Consider the following 12,610-nt stretch of genomic DNA (forward strand, 5'->3'; position numbering starts at 1 on the left):
AGAAAAAAAAATGTAAAACAAAATAAAACTATTGCTGCAGTGCGTTGTTAGAACGCATCGCAGTGCATGATCTTTTTTTATTTATTTTCTTTAAGCGAAAGGGTTAATGAATACAAAGCCTGCCGTGATTGTCTTAGTGCAGTATAATGTATATAGCTGAAGGACGGAACCCGGAAGATGGAGGACGCTGCAGGGATTGTGGACAAGGTAAGATACTGTAATCCTGAGTGTGGCTCGGGGTTACCACTTATGGTACTGAAAATACGACGAGTATAGCCCAAAACCTATATTTTAGCACAAAAAGTAGGGGGTCGTCCTATACGCCGGCAAATACGGTATCGGTCAGAATTAAAATGTAAGACATTTCTTGTGTAAAACATTTAGTACTAAAGGTTGCTGAATGTTTTATATTGTATCTACAGCTGGCTTTGACAGCTTTGTTAACAAAAAAAATAAAAAAAACTTGTTGAAATGCAGCATGTAGTGCCCTGGCTGCATGCCACTTTTCTTTGTTTTGCCCTGATTGTATCTGAGCAGAACAAGAAAAGTGCAATTTTAAACTGCAAAGTTTACATACGTAGGAGACTGGCGTCAAGATGCTACTTTTCCTATATCCTCGATGCAATAACTGTTATGTTTACTGTAGGGATTTGTCAACATTTCTGGCTTTATAAGTTACGTCTACTTGTATGTTAGCTGCATGTTGAAAGCTGACATAGAATACATGAATGTGTCCATTATCTGGATGACATCCCATGTTTAACTGTTATGAATTTCATTATTTGCTTGTCTACACTTTTTTACATAAAAGGCATCGGTTGTTGCTATGCATGCAGGGTCGTCGGGACAATTTTTCAGTAAATGATTGACTTTTATGTGTGTTACACCAGACTGCACTGTTAAACTGTGGTCCTGTGAGCATGCATCTTTACAAACACTACTGTATCTTTAAAGCCTGCATGTGAATAAAGGTAACGTAATGGTTGCTGTATATGTTTAGGACTGCTGACTATTGCAGACAGGGCCATTCCTGTAATGAGGCAGCATGAGGCTTTTGCCAAGGGGCGCATCTCTTTGGGTCATATGGGTCGTTCTGCTGCACAATGTTTTCCGTGTGCCTGCCACCCCCCTTCTGGCCAGAGCATCCCAGATTGCTAAGAGCCGAGTAAGGAGATGTGTAAGGACCATACAAACCTCCCTGCCCACCTCTTAGCAAACTGGGAAGCTCCGGCTGGCGTCCCGTCCAGTGCCAGAAGCTAGGCGATGAGATGATCCACCCGCCCCTTCATCTTGCACCACCATCACAAAAGCTTCTTCTCTACCGAACCTGCACAAAAGCCTCATCCCTTCCTCATGTGGCGAAAAAGGCTAGGGGCACACCTGATTAGAGAATTTGATATCTGAGAAGAAAGCGGGCTAGTACTGGGTGTATTACTAAGTATAGTTCCTGGGATCTGGAGGAGCCAGTGTTGTAAGGTGCCATGATTTTACCTTAAGCTAAACTGTAGCAAACACCTAAATAAAAGATTTGCTGACGATTATGTCGATTAGTTGTTGCAGCCCTACTCGCGGCAGATACGCCCCTGCCTGGATCTGAGAAATGTGTTCCATTACACTTTTGTAAAATGTGGCCTCTTGCTGCCATGTTCCCTGGACTATATTCAGGATTTTTTGGGGACATCTACCATACAGAACCTCACTGTCATGGATCGGAGCTCACAGGTATGAATTGGAGTCAGATATGTGGACCCTTTCTACTACACTGGCAGGGACACGGGTCCAAGCAGTGAAGGCTGACGACTCCCAGAGCTGGAGTACAAGCAGGGGAACTGAATGAGGAAGTGGAAGACAGAATAGGCTGGTAGGACAAGATAAAGGGCAGGGCCCGAGCAATGCTTTCCTAAGCTAGATGCTGAGCTCCTTGTTTCGGTTTAAAACTGAATGCCTCGTAGTTTCAAATTTTTGGCTTCTTTTTTTGGCTGAAATCCCTCACATGTTTGGTTAAATTATGTGTTTCTTTTTCCATAATTTGTGCCAAAGGGCTGCATTTTTGGAGAAAAAAAATAAAGAACTGTTTTGATCTTATCTGATGATGCAGTGGTGGTCAGGATCATATTTGGGTTGATGAGCATAATGATACAATAGATGGGGAGAGCAAACATACCCTGATTTTCTTTTTCTTTCATTCTATTAGTAATGCCTTTGACATTATGTAATATTTTTTTTGGTTCACTGTAAGACTGTCTGGTCTATGACATCATTGTTGTCGGTCTCAACCACGAACACCACCAGCTGCTACAAAAAATAGATTTAGATTTCTTAGATTGTAAGCCCTCATGGGCAGGGCCCTCCTTACCATCTTGTCTTGAATTGTATTGTGATTGTAATGTCTTCCTTATATTGTAAAGCGCTGCACAAACTGTTGGCGCTATATAAATCCTGTATAATAATTTAGGCCCCTTTCACATCGGATTGGTTACATTGCGTTAGCATCAGCTTTTTAACCAATGCTAACCCAAAGGCACCGAAAAATGGGTGTAAATGGGGCCAATTTACAGTGCTGCGTTGGATTGCAGCGCCGTAAAGAAAAAAAAAAAAAGAGCATGCTCGACTTTTTTTTCAGGTCAACAGATCAAAAACGCATACTAACAAACCACAAGGCAACACAGTGAAGTATGTCCTCTCAGGACATGTTACATCACATAAAGATTGCCAAAAAAAAAGAAAGTGCAACAAAATGGAAGGAAATCAGAAGGTACAATTGTAAGTCAATGGAACCTCCATTGACTTGTGAGTACCTTCCAATTTTGGTGTGAACGGGCCCTTAATCATCCATTATCTTGACCAGCATGGTTACCACTGCCTCCATGGCATCTGGCTGGAAAATCCAGTGAACTGGCAGTTACACTGCTAAAAATATATCTGTGTATATATCTCCTTTTTTATGTACACCCACCTTCATCACTTTCCACTACTGCTGCCACTGTACCCTTCCGTCCTCTCACCCCAAATAAGCATTTTCACCACTAAAACATAAAAGGCATATTCCCATATATAAAAGCCTGAATTGTTAGCGGCGTGTTTTTTTTAATTTCCTCACCTCCTATGCTTGTTCTATTGTAAGAAAATGTAATCAGATTAGAAATATTTAAATCTGCAAAGAAAGCTTTTCCAGGCAAAATATAGTAAATGGCAAGTGTTTTTTATGGATGAAGCTTAAAAAAAGTGTATTGTATAGTATAGTAGGAAACATCGGAATATATGTTGGAGCTGGAGATAACTACATGCCCATGAAATATGTGCTATATTTTCTGTAGGGTTGCACCGATACCAGTATCTGTACCGGTACCAATACTGGGCATTTTTTTTTAACGAGCACGATACGGTCCTTAAAATGTTAAAATATATTCGGCTGCTGTAAGGTCCTGCGCTTGCTGAGAACCTTGTGGCAGCCTTGTGTGGACCTCGCGGCGCTGCTTACATCCTCCTCCTTTCCGCTGCCCGGACCCGCCCACAAGACCTGGCACATTACTGGGGAGACTGCGCATAGCCCCGGGGGAGACCCGACAGCACTAGGAAGACTGAACAGCCCTGCTGAGACCCCGCATAGCCTCCTGGTGAGCAAAATAGAGTAGCTGCTTAATATTCTGCATTGATGTAAAATGTATTGCTGGGATTTGTCGTCCTCTTTAGCTGGTGGCATTCTGCATTGTTGTATAATGTATTGCTGAGATTTGTAGTCCCTCTACTGCTTCACCACTGTCCTAAAATCATTAGTCTGTATTGTTTTAGAAATACTGTCACATGACACTAAAAAAGGTATTGTTAATTGGTTTCGGCGAGTACTTGAGGAAAAGTATTGGTACTCATACTCGGTCTTGAAAAAATGGTATCACTGTATTCCTAATTTTCTGTATACCCTACAACAGATGAAGGCACTCACATCTAAGCCAATACTAATTATAGCTGCCAAAAGCACCAAAAACCATTCTCAAAACAACTATGCAACTTGCACATATTACCCCACCAACTCATTACAGTTTTATTGATACTAACATTATTTCTTGAACCATCAGCACTTACACAACCCCTTCTTGTTGGCATGCACACCCACATCTGCCAGCTCTTAGACATATATATATATATACATATACACTACCTGGCAAAAAAAATAATCACACACTCTAATATTTTGTTGGACCACCTTTAGGTATTAAAGCATTTGCTTTGGCATTGTTTTAATAAGCTTGTGCAATGTCATAAAATGTATTTCCGTCCAGAATTGCATTAATTTTTCACCAAGATCTTATAGTAATAATGGGACAGTCGGAGCACTGCATAAAGTCTTCTCCAGCACATCCCAAAGATTCCCAATGGGGTTAAGGTCTGGACTCTGTGGTGGCCAATCCATGTGTTATAATAATGTCTCATGCTCCCTGAACCACTCTTTCACAATTTGAATCCTGGCATTGTCATCTTGGAATATGCTGCTGCCATCAGGGAAGAAAAAATGAATTGATGGAAATACCTGGTAATTCATTATGTTCAGGTAGGCAGCTCTGACAGCTCTGCTTAGATAAATCCAGGTGGTGACTTTTTTTTTTGACCAGGCATTGTATTTATTACATAACCCTTCTGACTGATGTATAGCAACCATCATATCAACTATTCACTGAACTGAGGCATTTTCAGTTCCCCTAAACCTTCCAGAACTCTAAACCCTATATTACAATGCACCCCCCTGTCACACATACTCCGATGCCTTGGCTTCTCTCAACTTCAGATCCATTAAACTCCACTCTCCCCCAGTTTCCTGACTTGAGGTACCTCTTAACCTCTACCTTGGACAAATGCAGCTGTACACCCTATTCTGAACCTAAGTAATATTTTGTAGTTGTATAGGGGTATACTTTCAACTCCTATAATATTCCATTACTTTACCATGTGTATATTATTTTATGCATTCTCTATTTGTATCATTCTTTGACAGAGTAACATTTGCTACTTGTAGTATTAATCTGCACTTGATACATACTTGAACATATGATTTTAATCCAGCTATGGTCGAAGACTTGTTGCTTACGTTGCATAGAAATTACAGCAATATAACAAGTATAAACAGAACATCTATATAAAGAACATTCTTCTGGCCAGAATGAATTGAAAGGATTTAATAAGTGAAAAATTATGATTTGCAACAAGAAATATGTACTTACCCCGAAACAGATGACATCTGAGAATTGCTTCATAAAGATGAACTACCTGCCTGCCCAAGCACAGCCGATTGCCTTCTCTTAGGCTTATAGTTATTTGATATTATGTTATCTGATATTATGTTATCAATGTTATCAATTTGTTTTTATTTATTGTTCTATTAGAAACTGACTTATGTTGCTCCAGCGATCAAGTAAGATCAAAGAAGAATACAAAACTTGTTTGCCAGTATGATTATATTTTCATTGGGTTTGGATTTTGTCGGCTGGGATAATTGTCCTATTCATGGTGAATAAATAGGAGCTCAATATTGGTTAAAATCTCCGACTGAGTGCTTTACTGATTAGGTACTTGGCACAGAGCTCATTTCAAATCACCTTCTCATTCCAAGACATGACTCTGATTACTCAGGCTGTATTTATAACTTTTAACATATTGTGTACATAAAACAAACTCCTTAATCCCTTTTTGATTTTGCTTACACTGAAGCGAATGGGACTGCAGTCAGAAAATCTATTTCCTTCTCCTGCACTTTGAAACTGATGAATTGAAATAGTTTTGAAAATAAGTGTGGTTTCTCCCCAACGAGGGCGAGCGTAATCAAATACACAGATATTCTTCTGATTAATGTCTTAAAATTAAAGCCAAGGAAACGCCCTGCTTGAAGGTAAAGGAGCCTTTAGTCATTTTGTGGGGAATGTTTATGTAAAATGTCCCAAAGCTGACTGATAGGAAATCCATTGGGAATGCGGGACAGTGCATTTTCTGACTAGCTGGGTGGCCTAAGTCTGGGGAGCTGAACCTTAACTCTTCCCGGTGCAGTCTGCGCTTCTGCAACTTTTTTTTTTATTCTTATATGAAGCCATTCTGTTTTCTGAGGAGACAGTGAAAGAGCTGCAGCACATCTTGCAGCCCACTACATATCCCTGCAAATGGAACTTTAACTAATCACTTATAGTTACTTATCACTTTTCTCAAGTGATAAGTAACCCATTTCAATTGTTGTTAAAATACAATGAATAGTTGATGCAAATGTTTTTGTTTAACAGTAAAAAAAAAAAGCATTATGCAGATCTTTTAATAACTGTATGTGATGAGATGAGATTTCATCACAAGTTTTAATAAAATACTTTTGAAAGAGATTTGATCAGGAGTTTATACTAATACTACACTTATAAAATGAAAAAAATATTTATTTATTACATGTATTTATATAGCACCGCCAATTTACACAGCTCTTTACATAGTGTACATTCTCATTAGTGAATATATATAAAATGTTTGAGTTCCTTGCTACAACTTTCAGCAATAAATGAACACACTCGTAGATAGGGAAATGGTTATTGTATTTCAGGTTTGTGTCAGAATATGCTTCAGACAGTTACCAAAAATGAATCTCTTTAACATTTTCTGAAATCTAATACAGAAAAATATTTGTGTTTAGCATATTAAAATAATACTTCTATTATTATAATTTTTATTATTATTATATTTTTTGACAAAGGTAAATAATAGATGAAGATAAAAATTAATGACATTCTTGCATTCTGTGTTCACACTACCTGTATTTGTAGATGTGAAGATTTTATACGTATTCTTTATTTATTAGCAGTTCATATATTTACAGTATTTGTATTTTTGCTCAAATGCTTGTGTGTTGATATCGTAAACCAAGAACTTCTTCTTTGCCTTCTTTGTCCTTTTGTCATTGAGCTCTGTGACACAAAGCACTTGTTTGGTATTAGTTGTAGGACTACATGTTAAACGTTAATGTGACATATATCACAGTGTAAGTTGAGATTGCGTTTTAGTAAGAAGAAAAAAAAGATGTTTAAAAATAGAAATGTTAGCACCATGTATATAGACGTTTAAAAACAAAGTTGGATGTATTTTTTTAAACTTTGAAATAAACACTCTTCCGTATAAGCAATGTAATGCCTTTACAGTTCATTTCATTTCCAGAACGTTTATTACTTCTGTGGATAGGCCAAAGCTAAAAACAGTTTTAAATATTATTTTGGACAAATTATCACTACAAAAAAAGTTTTATTTTCTTCTATGGACATGTTATTGTTTTAATGTAATCACTGATTCCTAATTTGTTATCCGTATCTTTAGTAAAAGTAACCGCATTTCCCAGGCAAATATTTGATATGGTTGTAAACTACAGTAGAAAAAGTCATCAAAATTATAATGGGTTTCTGTGGGTTAAAACCCGCTGTACTCAGAATGATTAAATATATCCTGTTGTGCTGATTTTGCTGACCTTTGTACATGGTTGGAGAAATGCTAAAATGTCATATTTGTTCCAACTTAGTCCGTGTTTGATAATTATCTTGATTATTCGCTGTTGCTTTGGGAAAACGCAGTGCATGGTCAAACAGCTGTGCATTACAACTCTAAGCTGGATGACATACAAACTCCCAAAACACACAACCCTTTTTTTTTTTCTTCTGCCAGATAAAGAGCACTGCAGTCCCAGAGATCCAAAGCTAGCCTCACTGCTTGAAGTATGGTCAGACCTCATTTCAAAGCACTGTTTGTTGTTTAGCACGTTGCATTGGGTCATTAGCAGAGACCAGACCTTGAAATAAAAATGAATAGTGAAATTGAAAATACTTTCCAAGTCATTCACCAGCCACCCTCTTACTGTCTTAAATAGAATATTCCCACGACCCTACTACTTTTTATTTTCTGGTGGGACATTGCCACCTGCTGGAATATTATTAGCTGTTTTAAGCAGGAAAGGATGTTCAACAATTTGTATATGTAAATGGTAACTCGTATAAATCCTGTGATGGAGAATAGGGATTTTTGGAACAGTCAACATCTGTTATCAAGGTTTGACGAATCCCAGGAGCCTGGTAGCCATTGTTAATAAGAAAATAAAATGTCTTCTTTCAGTCTTTTTCAGCTGCAGTAAGTAGAGGCCAGGGGCAGCTTATGAATACTGGCATCAGATACATAATATTCTCATAATCTCCTGCAGTTTGTGAATCCATACTAAGAGAGGAAGGTCCAGCAGTGAAAGACAGTCAGACTGTAATGCATTGTACTGTACTGCTAATCTAACACTGGCAGCTTTATGACAGAAAGGGAGGTCACAAGGTGAGTGTGACCAAGAAATCAGAACTTTGGAAGCCATGTTTTTCTACCTTTACCCAACTAATAGTACGTTTTCTACCTGATCATGAAGCCAATGTTTACATTGTGCAGTAGTCTATCTCTGTGCATGCTGTCTCCCAGTTCCTTAGGCCATTCCAGGTGTATGCGCCAAGGTCGGCCATTATCCTCTATTGTTAGCGTTTGCTTATGTTCAAGGATCAGAGCACCAGGATGCATCACAAAGTAGCAGGCCAGACGGCTAGAATAGAGGCTGTTGACATCCTGGGTTAGTTTAAGTTTTCATTAGAAGGCTGTAGAACAGGTTTTATTACTGTAGATTTACTTTACAGTTTAAAGATCAAAAAGTAATGTAATGGAATATTATACTGAAATATTTTTTTATTGTTTTTTTTATAAGGAAAATTTAAAAAAAGCAAATTTAGAAATGTGTTCTTTAGTTAGAGGCTTTTCAGACGTGCGGTACTATCTGGTTCTCCTGTCAATTTTTCAGGGGGATCTGATCAGAAGCCAAATATTATTCCACTGGCAGCTGGAAGCCAGATTTAAATAGGCTTGTATCCGCTTACATCTGATTAACCCTGACTCCGACCAGGTCTGAAAAATCAAACAAAACAGAGATCCGTTTTTGGTGGACTTGATCATGACGAATCCGGGGTAATCTGATGTAAACAGACACATGTCCACTTACATCTGCCTTCCCATAGACCTAACATGGGTCCGTACACTCCATTTTTTCTTCCATTGCAAGATGGAAGGAAAAAACTGAATGGACAATGATGTCACAAGAGTGACATCTGTTCCGTACTGCTCCGATCAGCCAGGGATCTGTGCACGGTTCCCCTGCTAATTGGTAAAGACAGTGCTCATGTGAAAGGGATCTTACACAGACATTGTTACATAGTTAGGTTGAAAAAAAGACACAAGTCCATCGAATTCAACCTAAATGGGCAAAGTGTCTCTTTAAAGCTGAAATCTTGGGAAATTCATAAACTACTCTTGCAGGTGTGCTCTCCCACAATGCAAGGGTTAAATGCTTGTTTTTGATTAGGGGAACATTGAAAACCACTTTTATATATCTTCTCACGCGCTCCTGCAGACTTCCTTCTGTCCCAAAGCCGACAGCGCTTCATCCAGTGGTCTCATTCTGATGTCTTGACGTACAATGCAGGTCCATCAGTCCTGCATTGTAAGTGAGAACACCAAGGGCCCACTCACCACCTGGGGTACCCAGGGAGGTAAGAGGATTGCACCAACCTGTGAGGGAGCAAGAGATAAAGTAAGCAAAGATGTTTTTTTTTTTAGTGTTCCTGCTTTTAGAACCAAGTGATGCAGTAATGATTTTGTGGATGGTTACTTTGAGACGCTCATCTAAACAGACATGCCATGCTTTCAGAGTTTGGGAATGTGGAAAAACCCCTTAAAGGAGAACTATGAGGCGAGTGATTTTTACTCAGTCTCATAGTTCGAGCCGACGTGTGACAATAAAACTGTCACACGTCGGCTCAATAGATCGGGAAGTGAGCGAACACATACCGTCGCTCACTCACTTCTCGATCATGTCCCTGCAGAGAGTCGTGACTGTCACTCACAGCTCCCTGCAGGGATCCCCCCCCCCTCCCCGCTCCGATCCTCCATCGCTGACTGGCGGAATGGACGGGTGGGGGGCGGTTTACAGCTGGCTCTGCCTATCTAATCAAGCAGCTGGGTTGATCTCGACAGTAATGTCGGGATCCGTCCCGGCTGCGGTGGTCTCAGTATACCGTGAGCTATACAGAGCTTTGGGTCACGGGAGGACCCATGACCCTTAGGAGAACCTTAGGGAAAAACACTTTCCCCATAGTTCTCCTTTTTAATAGTGGAGCGTTAATAGTGGAGCGTTTAATTGGTGGTTGAGTAGATTATATCAGCTGAGATAGAATGTAACACCTGATAGAATCCATTCAGTACCCCCGTTTCACCATCCTTCTATCAAAATAGCTCACAAGCGGACCTTTTTCTGTCTCTGTAGAAGTTGAATCAGAGGCTATTCCTAGATATCTTACAATGAGGAAAAAATCAATTTCTCACACATGCTTTATTGCTTTTAATGGAAATCACAAATTGGCTGGTGGCTGTAACATTTACATTTTGTGTTAAATCACAATAGTTTGTTTTTTTGTTCATTCTTAAGAAAAGTGAAGCATTATATGAAGATTACCTCTTAGTCCTAGTTGTTTTAAAAACTGTACTTACATTTTATTACCGCTGTCATGCAACCAGTTCTATTGACATTTTCATCGCACGTCAGATTTGAGAGAAGTAGATGTGTTTTGAAGCTATGGCTTCACTTCAGCAAGCCTGAAAGTCTACTGTGTAAATGAAAGTTATTGCAAGGAGTCCTGACATCGAAGTAGGCTTAATAAAGGCTGCTGTTCTAGTTCATCTAAACGGCACAATATTACCTCTGTCATTCCCTTACTTAACGAGACTTGCAGCTGACTATCAGGAGTTGATCTGATCCTTGTTTTGTCTTCACTTATTACATGAGCTGCCTGAGTAGGTCCCAGCAGAATTGCATCTTGCTGTGTGTCCATTCTTCGTAGTGTGTTAAAAGTTCTCAGTGAGGAACATGTCAGCAGTGAGCTATGAAAACATGTATATGTGGGAGGCCTGCTCTCTTGTGTATGATCTCAGCCAGACTCATCAAGACTGTAATCCACATTACTTTTCTCTTATTGCAGTTCCCAAGGTAGAGTAAGAACCAGAGGCCAGAGCTCTCCTGTCTTCATATATTGCTTCCATCAAGTTTCATTTATTTAGGCAGTATTATGACGGGTAGTGCTACTTGTTGCATCCTTTATGCACGTGTGTACATATACGTGTATGACATATTTAAAGTGATGTTAATATATACATTTGTCTGTGTGAACCTTTTTTCAAACTATTTTCAGATTTGGGCAGTATTGTTTACCGTGGTTTTCTATCCAGTGGATTTATAAGATAAAAAAAAAAGGATTTTGTTTCAAAGTACTTGTGTAAAACATATTTAAAGCTCAACTATCATTTGCCTTTGAAAATAGACCAGTTACTAGATTTTTTGGCTCTACCACACATCCTAAACTGAACCTTTTTGTCAGGCTTTGGACATTTGAGTATTCCTAACAAGAAGTAAATGAGCATACAAAGCCCTCACTGACCCTCTGTAGCTGCAAACACCGCGGAGCAATTAATTCAGCAGAAGCACTTAGTTTGTCAAAGTCTTTAAATCTGATTAAAATGAAGTAAGTGATGAAGTAATATATTAGTGAGAAGGTAAGCAACAAGTCTTGTTGCTAAGGGTAATTTGCACATAATAGTCACTGTTTTATAAAAGGTCCCTTTCACACAAGCGCCTTTCAGTTCCGATCAGCAGGGGATCCATGCACAGATCCCCTGCTGATCAGTTTGGAATGGTTGTCACTATTGTGACATCCATTTCTTCCAGATTTTTCCTCCATGGACTGAACTTCCTGGACCTATGTTAAGACAATGGGGAATCAGATGTAAGTGGACATGTGATTGTTTACATCAGAGTACCCCAGATCTGTCATGATTCAGTTCCACCAAAAACGGATCTCTGTTTTGTTTGCTTTTTCAGAACTGGCCGGAGTCAGGGTTAATCAGATGTAAACGGATACAAGCCTATTTAGATCTGGCTACCAGTAGACTAATATTTGGCTTCCGATCAGATCACCCTGAAAAGCTGACAGGAGAACCTGATAGGACCGCCCTTCTGAAAAGCCTCTAACTATGAATACATTTCTAAATTTTCTTTAAAAAAAATGTCCTTGTAAAACAAAAAACTATCAAAATATTTTTTCCATTATGTTTTTGATCTTTAAACTGTAAAGTAAATCTACAGTAATAAAACCTGTTCTACATCCTTCTAATGAAAACTTAAACTAACCTTAGCTGTCAACAACCTCTATTCTAGCCGTCTAGCCTGCTGAGTGGCCAGGTAAGGTTTACTTTGTGATGCAGCCTGGTGCTCTGCTCCTTGTACATAAGCAGACTCTAACAATAGAGGATAATGGCCGACCTTGGCACATGCACCTGGAATGGCCTAAGGAACTGGGAGACCGCATGCACAGAGATGGACTACTTAACAATGTAAACGCTGACTGTTGGAAAACTAAACAAGCAGAGGAAGTTATTGTCTGCAGCTCAGGTCGTCTCAACTATTTACAGCTTTATTAGTCTGTTTTAGTTCCTGACGATGAGTTTCTGCTGATACATTTACAAGTGTATTTAA

At 39.1% G+C, this 12,610-nt stretch overlaps 1 protein-coding gene across 1 annotated transcript in view; it reads left to right on the forward strand.

Moving 5' to 3' along the window:
- Nucleotides 1-12,610, forward strand: part of EXOC2 (exocyst complex component 2) — a 137,761-nt gene that overhangs the window by 15,740 nt on the left and 109,411 nt on the right. The window lies entirely within an intron of this gene.

The sequence above is a fragment of the Nanorana parkeri genome, unplaced genomic scaffold, assembly GCF_000935625.1.
Source record: "Nanorana parkeri isolate BGI_ZX_2015 unplaced genomic scaffold, ASM93562v1 scaffold746, whole genome shotgun sequence".
In the NCBI taxonomy this organism is placed as follows: Eukaryota; Metazoa; Chordata; class Amphibia; order Anura; family Dicroglossidae; genus Nanorana; species Nanorana parkeri.